We start from the raw sequence: 8,172 nt of genomic DNA on the forward strand, positions 1-8,172 counted from the left end.
CGACTCTAGAATGGCAGTGAAAAACTACGCCAAGGGTAGGGTAGGCTACGCGCATACTGCGCAAGGCCGAAGACATCGGTCAAACCCAAACACCGAATGATTTCGTCCATATGCAAAGAAGCGGTGCTTTGTAGAAGGTCGCGATAGGATGCGACACCTGTAGGGTCGGTGTTTGGATGCATCGATTTTCCTGTTGAACAGATAATCTCCACTCAACCGTTAATCAGAATAAGTATGCATTTACCGTGCACTGCCTAGTGGAAAGCCAAATCGCGTCGATTTCCAGCACATATTAATTATACTGCGTTAATCGCAGACCTATATCGCGCCGTTGACAAGAAAAAGTGAAGTTACATTTTTCTACTTTTTTGCGTTGCTCTTGACGTCCAATGCCCCATTGTTAACGCGCAATAATTCAGCGAACAACACACACCCTTCCTTGTAACTCGGCATTTGTGGACTCTGACGCTTGACAAGCATAATATTTCTTCTTGAATCCCAAGTACTTTAATTTGTTCTGATTGCGTGTCGTACAATGTAAAATACCCATTTGATGTCGCATGGAACAATGCGAAGTATTACATGCACCGCACATCTACACACGAGAATAATAAAACTACGAAGGTTTATGGGCAAAAGGAATACAAGTTAGTAGAAGGTGGAAGAATATATTTATTATCTTAATCACCAAAACAGTAGAAATTCTAAAATTTTTTTTATATGAAACGATACAAAAGTCACAAAATACACACAAAACTTCTAATTTCGCCACACATGAAGTGTAGCGGCCCACACCTGGGCGTGGCGCGCCTACGTGTCTGCATTCAATCCCTACTCATGTGGCCTTCCTCGCCACACCTGATGCAACCTCGTCGTCCCCCACAGTGAGCAGTAGGACAGTCCCGGCTCATGTGGCCTTCTTGGTTGCACTCGTATGTTCGGCCGGTGGTGCTCCTCGCTGATCTGCCCCGCTCCCTATAGCCGACGTCCCCGTAGATGGTAGGGAGCTCCCCCTTCTGTGGGGTTGCCTCACCCGAGCAGACCGCTCCAGCCTCCAAGGCGCCTCCGCTGGGAAGCTCCTTGCACCAGGCAAATCCCACGGCGCCCCAACCTGCGCCTTTATAGTCACCATTGTCAGAGCAACTATCCGCACAGCAGCCCAGCAAGAGACACGAGAAATTGTGATGGTAATGGAGGCTCATCTGTTGCCTAACTACTTACCAAAAGGCCGCCGGGCGGTTGCTGCTTCCATTCCAACGTTGGCTCCGCGCCCGCAGCTTGGCCCCGTGAAACCGGCTGTGAAACTGATCCGAATGTCAGCCATGACCAAGTGTTATTCACGTCGAAGCCCTCTTCTTCTTCTTTCCCATACTTGCGAACACCACGTGCTTCTATAACTGCCCTAATTTCTCCTGCAAGTATTACGAAATTAACGCCTATAGGTTTGTCGAATTCTATGGGCTTTTGGTGGTCATTTTCGCTGTTGAAGTTTCTGAAGCTGATGGTGAACGTTATTCTGTTCGTATGTTGTGTCTAAAAGAAATATATCTACGTAGATTTTCGGCACTGAGCTTGCCAGCTTGCTTTCAGAATGCAACAGAAGTAGTGATTTACTGCTGAAGGCCGAAGGTTCTTATTACTGCGTATAATTTACGAGATAATTCTTGAATAACCAACCCTGCCTTTGCCTAAAGTTACATTGCGCATCAAATTAACTGCCCTCGGCAAGGACGACGAAAAAGAAACTTGAGAGAATCAATGCACAATCACAGATTCTTTGTCGCTGTGCACCTCACTTACTGCTCCCGGCGAGACACACATATTGAAAAGTTTGAACTCACTGGCTCCAAGTCATTTGAGAAGTTTACGATTAATACGGGTACCTGGCCACAAAGGCATATTTATGAATGAGGTGGCAGACAGCTTGGCCAAGGCTTCTATCAGCGGCCCAGTACTTCCCCTTCTTCCAACAACGGGCTTTATCACGTCCGCCAGGTTCAGAAGATACATCCTTTTAACATCTCAATCGAACCTCAAATCATCATTGGAACTACGCCACTTACAATTCCCTTGGAGCAGGAAGTTTTGCAAAACAAGACAAACGGAGGTTACATTAACGAGACTACGTTGTCGAGTCCCATCTCTAAATTTTTACATGCACCGATCTGGTCTGGCAATATCCCCATTGTGCCATTTTTGCAATGCGTTAGAGACGATTGAGCACTACCTACTGGAATGCCGGCGTTTCTCCTCCATGAGGAAAATGACATTAGAAATTACAGTGCGACAGCTTGGTCTGCCATTGAACACTCCGGTACTGCTGTCCTTCGGAGCGTCTGTGCTTGGGCACTCACACAGGAATGTGTGCTTCACCTTAGAAAAATTTCTTATTGAATCAAACCGATTTCATTGATGACCATATTATTCTATTCATTCCTCCTCTATTGCCTCATTGATATATAAAAAATAATTTTTTTTTTCTCCTCTACGTAGCATGTCAATCTACTGAACCGTTTCGATTTTCCCTCGCCTAAATTCATGTAACAAAATTTTAGATTTTTACCTCCTTTTCTGAACACATAAGCAATGGAATGGAATGGAAAAACTTTAATTCTCTATATCTCAGAGAGATTGGCGGTGGGCCGGTGTCTACATGTTTTGAGTCCTGGCCGCTTCACGAGGTCGGCGCCCCTATTCCACGGCACCGCTGAGTCTTGCTGCCTCGCAGGCGTGCTGCACAATTGCCCGTTGGGCTGCGAGCTCGCTGCTGGTGAGCAGACCCTCCCATTGTTCCGCACTTGGGTTACTTACTTTATGGAATGCGAAATTACGCTTGCATTCCCACGTGATGTGATATAACGTGGGGGTTGTTCCGCACCACGGACATGTATCCCTGTACTGGGTAGGGAACATTTTGTGTAATGTGTGCAGGTTGAAGAACGTACCTGCTTGCAGTCTTCGCCAGCTTACTGCCTCATGTTGTGTGAGCGATGTGTGGGGTGGGGGGTATTTAAGTCTCCTTCCTCTGTAGTAGTTAAGTATTTCTGCATACGTCGGCTCCACCGTTAAGGGGGCCTCTAGGGTTTCGGACTGCCCTGCTCGGTGCGTGAGTTCGCGAACTAGGCGGTCCACCCTTGAGTTGCCCTCTATACCGGTGTGTGCCGGTATCCAGAAGATCCTATGTTTTATCTTTTTGTTAGGAGGCTCTGTTTTGAGGAGAATTCTCAGTGCTTCCTTACTAACTCTGCCTTGTGTGTAGTTCCTGCATGTTGCTTTGGAGTCCGTTAGAATTATCAGGAATTTGTTCCTGCGGTAACCTTCAGCCGCCGCTAGAGCTACGGCGACTTCCTCCCCCTCCGTTACAGTGCAGTTTCTCAGGGTCGCGCAGCTAATTGGTTCTCCCGTGTGGTTTACCACTGCTGCCGCGACTCTAAACATTCTAGTGTTACGGTCCCATGGGTATACGGCCGCGTCTGTGTATACGGTGTTTTCTAGTGCGGCTAGGTTTCGTTCCACGAAATCTGCTCGTGCCTGCCTTCTGGCGGCGTGGAGATTCGGGTCCATGTTTCTCGGTAGGGGGCTAACCTCCAGTGTCTGGCGAACGCTGTCTGGGATGCTAGCAGCCCGATCCTCTATTCCGTCTGTGTTATGCCCTATTCTTTTTAGGAGCTTGCGGCCGGTGGCAGTCTGCTGGAGCCTGGCTATCTGTGCAACGAGCTGCGCTTCCGCGAGTTCTTCGAAGGTGTTGCTCAGGCCCATCTGTAACAGTTTATCGTTGGGCGTGTTTCTAGGCAGATGTAGCGCCGTCTTATACGCTTTCCTTAGTAGCGTTTCCGTCTGTTCTTTTTCGTGCTTGGTCATGTTGTGGTACGGGAGCGAGTACGTGACTCTGCTGACCACTAGGCTTCTGACCTAAACAAAATCTGCCCGACTCTTGGCCAATCCCCGCGAGTGGGTAAGCGCCAAACTCATCCAGGACATCATCATCATCATCATCATCACCATACGCAAATATCTCGGCACGAGGCAGGTGCTGCCTTCACGCGCTTGGCGAAAGCGAACAAAAGGCGGTGCACTTGCTCAAATTAGACGAAAACATAGGAGGAGGAGGAGTAGATTTTAATGAAGAGAAAGGAGGAGAGGTAGGCCTGGAGATCGTGTCTCTAGCCTGCGACTCCTCACTGGGGAATCGGGAAGTGGGAAATACAGGGAAAGGTAGGTGGCGGGTGATTATGATATGGTACAATGAGGTACTATATGCACGTTGTCCGATATGCGGATGCGCACTGGAGACGCAATACACGTAAGCGTAATCTTGTCCATACTAAAAGTAATCTTGCCACAAAAAGTTATTGCGCAAACACATTTCGCACTGACTACGTCTCACAGCTTCTAGAGGCGATCGTCTAAACCAGCCTCACTTAAAAAGTTCAAAAGTGCTTTTATGGCACGTTGGGCACAGTCAACACCCCTCCACGCGCCCAAAAGCTTTTCTTCTGAAAAGGGGCGGGAGTCGAAGCTGTCAACAGTAGATTTGAGTTTTCTTCGTTCGGCCGCATATTGAGGGCACGTGCAAAGACGTGAGCTATTGTCTCGAGAGTGTGACAGATGCTACATTCAGGGTCCCGCGCTTGTCCAATCTTGTGAAGGTATCGGCGGGTGTATGCCACACCCAGCCGTAATCGATGAATAACTGTTTCCTGGTTTCTCCGCGACCGAAGTGGAAGCCGGAATTGTAATCCAGCGTCAAGTCTATATAGGCGCTCTTGTCGATGTTCGGCGTTGTCCCAATGTCGCGCCGTAGAAGTTTTAATGGTGGTAAGGAGCAAGGTGGTAATGTCATACCGGGAACAACGAATTTTTATAATGGTTCCGTCAGTGTGCGCATTTTTGGCTTCCGCGTCAGCCTGTTCGTTTCCAGCAATTCCACAATGGCCAGGAATCCACTGCAGCACGATGGTGTGTCCGGAATGAGACGCCTCAGCAAGCAGAGACATGATGCCATAAACCAGAGGACTATATGCGGTTCTGTTATTCATATAATTGCTGATGAGTTGCAGTGCTGGTTTTGAATCGCAGAACACTATCCACTTCTCGACACTCTGTTGCAGTATGCAGCGAACTGCTTCTCGAACTCCGGTCAACTCAGCTGCTGTAGACGACGTCCTGTGTCCTAGCTTGAACCGTTGTGCGATCCCCATTCCTGGCACCGTGTAGGCCGCTGCGGAAGAGGTCTGTGTCACGGAACCATCTGTAAAAACATGTTCGTAATGTCCATACAGGTAAGCAATGTATGATGGCGCGAAATGCTTGAGCCCAGCAAGCGGCATCTTCGACTTCTTCGTTATTCCAGGGACTGAGAGTCTCACCGTTGGCTTTGCCATCGTCCAGTGTGGAACTTTGGGTATGTCATACGGTTCGAAGTCTGACGGCAATAAGTCTTGCTGTGAAAACACGGCTTCTGAGTAAGCGGACACAGGCCGTACGCTTGCGATGTTCGCGAGTGGATGATTCCTGTGTCTAGTCAGTAGCCTTAGATGCACTCGCAATGGCTCATGTTGTTGATAAACTCGAGCTGGACACGCACGTGCCTCTGCAGTTGTGCCCCAAGTAGACGCACATCGTGGTAGACCTACGCAAATTCTGAGTGCGCGAGCCTGAGCACTTTCAAGCGTGCGTACAGCAGTTGTACTAAGCCGAGAATGTACAGGCGCACTGTAGCGGAAGTAGCCAACAAAAAGTGCCTGGTAGAGCTGCAGAAGAGATGACTTGGATGACCCCCATGATTTTCCAGACATATGTCGAATGATCTGAGTAAAGCTGTCCAGCTTTCTTCTTAATCCAGAGAGGTGGTTCGACCAAGATAAGTCACGGTTGATGGTGACTCCGAGAAACTTGTAGTGGGTTACTGAAGGTATAATCTTCCCATTAATCATAACGGGGTAGCAGGCCATTGACTTCCGTTTAAATGCCATGGTTACACGTTTTTCCGGTGAGAGCTGCAGTCCGCGATGGTTTAGGTATGTCGACGTTATTGACACCGCGCGCTGCAGCTTCGTTTGCACTTGCAAGCGCGTTAAGCTCGTGGTCCATATACAGATGTCGTCTGCGTACACAGAGACCGAGAGTGTGCCTGCGTGTTCTTTGACCAGTCCAATGAGAACGATATTAAATAAAGTTGGGCTCAATACACCTCCTTGAGGCACTCCACGATAGACGGGTGGTTCATTGTTTCACCGTCTGGAGTTGTCATGAATATTGTTCTCCCTTGAAGATAGCTGGCTATCCACTGATGCATACGTCCCCCGACGCCACATTCTTCTAGGGCATTTAAAATTGCATCATGTAGAACATTGTCAAAAGCACCCTTGATATCTAGAAAGACAGCAGCCGTTAATCGACGGCGACGTTTCTGATGTTGAACAGTTGTTACTAGGTCAATGACGCTGTCGATTGACGACCTACCCTTTCGGAAAGCTGTCATTGCGTCTGGATATATATTACGCTTCTCCAAAAACCACTCCAGACGCGTCAAAACCATGCGTTCCATGGTTTTACCTTTGCAACTGGAACTGGAAAGCGCCACAGGTCTGTAGGAAAGCATAACATGGGGTGTCTTGCCTGCTTTCAATAATGCCACGATTTTGCTTGTCTTCCAGTGTGCAGGCACAGTTCCCGAGGACCAGGAGAGATTGTATAAAGCCAGAAGCTCTTCAGTCGCTCGAGGGCCTAGATGGCGCAAAGTAGAATAGGTAATGCCATCAGGACCAGGCGCACTTGAGTGTCTTGAAGAGGAAATTGCTGCACGTAGCTCTTGCAGCGTGAATGGGAGGTCGAGACGATCGTCCATTGTTGGAGGAGCACACCTGAGCACTGAAGCTACCGATGTTGTAGATCCAGAGAGGTGTATGCAGAAATCTTCCGCGATTTCCTTCTCACTGCGCGTCTGGATGATAGCCAAAGCTCGGAAGGGACGTAGCTGTTGTGGAGAAGATGGTAGTGCTCGTACAACATGCCATATTGTGGACAACGGTTTTCTTGGGTTCAGGCTGGTGCAAAAGGACCTCAAACGTTGTCTGTTGAGCTTTTCTAAGTATCTTTGAATTTTCTCTTGCACACGGCGTGACGTGCTCAAGTCGGATATCAATTTAGTTCGCCTGTATTTCCTCTCGGCGCGACGACGAACAGCCCGCAGCTCTTCATATATAACGTCAACGGATGTTCTTGAATTTGATGTTGGGATGATGCATGTTGTTGCGTGCATTGCTGCTGTAATGCGCTCTTCAATATCTTTCGGTGAAATTATAGAGTTGCAGGATTCTTCTAGCTTGTTCTAAAAGGCATCCCAGTCAGTGCGTCGCGTATGAGAACTTGGAAGTCTTGTAAACCATCTCAGTTGTACATAAGTAGGTAGGTGATCACTGCCATACGTTTCAGCATCTGTGCACCAGGCAGCAGAAGACGAAAGGCATCGTGAAGCGATAGCTAAATCGAGACAGCTGCTCTACGTTGTTCCACGTAGATATGTTGGTGAGCCGTCGTTCAGGATGGTGAGATCATTGCTGCTTGTGAAGTTAAGAAGCTGTCTTCCTCGAATATTTGTGATCCTACTACCCCAAAGATGGTTGTAAGCGTTGTAATCGCCTACAATAATATGAGGTCCTTGGCAAGAGTCAAGAACAAGTGTTAGGTGTCCAGAGTCAAATCTTCCCCTGGGGGAAATATAGCCACCGATGATCGAGATTATCCGGTGCTTTAGCTTCACTGTTATAGAGACGTACTCGTTGCTGTTATACACCGGAACTTGGTTTAGCGAATACGTCCGGTCACATCGCACACACAGTAAAACTTTGCTAGTATTTCCACTTGTCCCAGAGGCGAATTGTTCGTATCCAGAGAGTCTAAATGGCGACGTCATATTCTGCTTGCACATTACGATAACTGGAAACCGATGCTTGAGTACTCTCTGTTCAAAATCTCCCAGGCGACTCCGTAGGCCTCGTGCGTTCCACTAGAATATTACGGAACCGCTTATCCTTTCCTGCAGTGATAACCTTGAAGTTGATGATGCTATGGCGTTTGCTAGCTTTTATGCAGCAGCAAGCACTGGTTCTAGTGCCTCGAGAATTTGCACCGCAGCCTTGGCAACGGGCGTCTAATCTCCGATGAACA

The 8,172-nt window shown here is 48.2% G+C and overlaps 1 long non-coding RNA gene across 1 annotated transcript; it reads right to left on the minus strand.

Annotated features, from left to right (window-relative positions):
* Window positions 1–698: 698 nt before the first annotated feature.
* LOC135915902 (uncharacterized) lies at window positions 699–1,346 on the minus strand. Its single transcript, XR_010568782.2, has 2 exons — window positions 1,222–1,346; window positions 699–1,117 (listed from the first exon to the last, which is right to left on the minus strand). It is a non-coding gene; the product is annotated as an uncharacterized lncRNA (long non-coding RNA).
* Window positions 1,347–8,172: the final 6,826 nt, after the last annotated feature.

This window comes from Dermacentor albipictus, unplaced genomic scaffold (genome assembly GCF_038994185.2).
Source record: "Dermacentor albipictus isolate Rhodes 1998 colony unplaced genomic scaffold, USDA_Dalb.pri_finalv2 scaffold_13, whole genome shotgun sequence".
Classification (NCBI taxonomy): Eukaryota; Metazoa; Arthropoda; class Arachnida; order Ixodida; family Ixodidae; genus Dermacentor; species Dermacentor albipictus.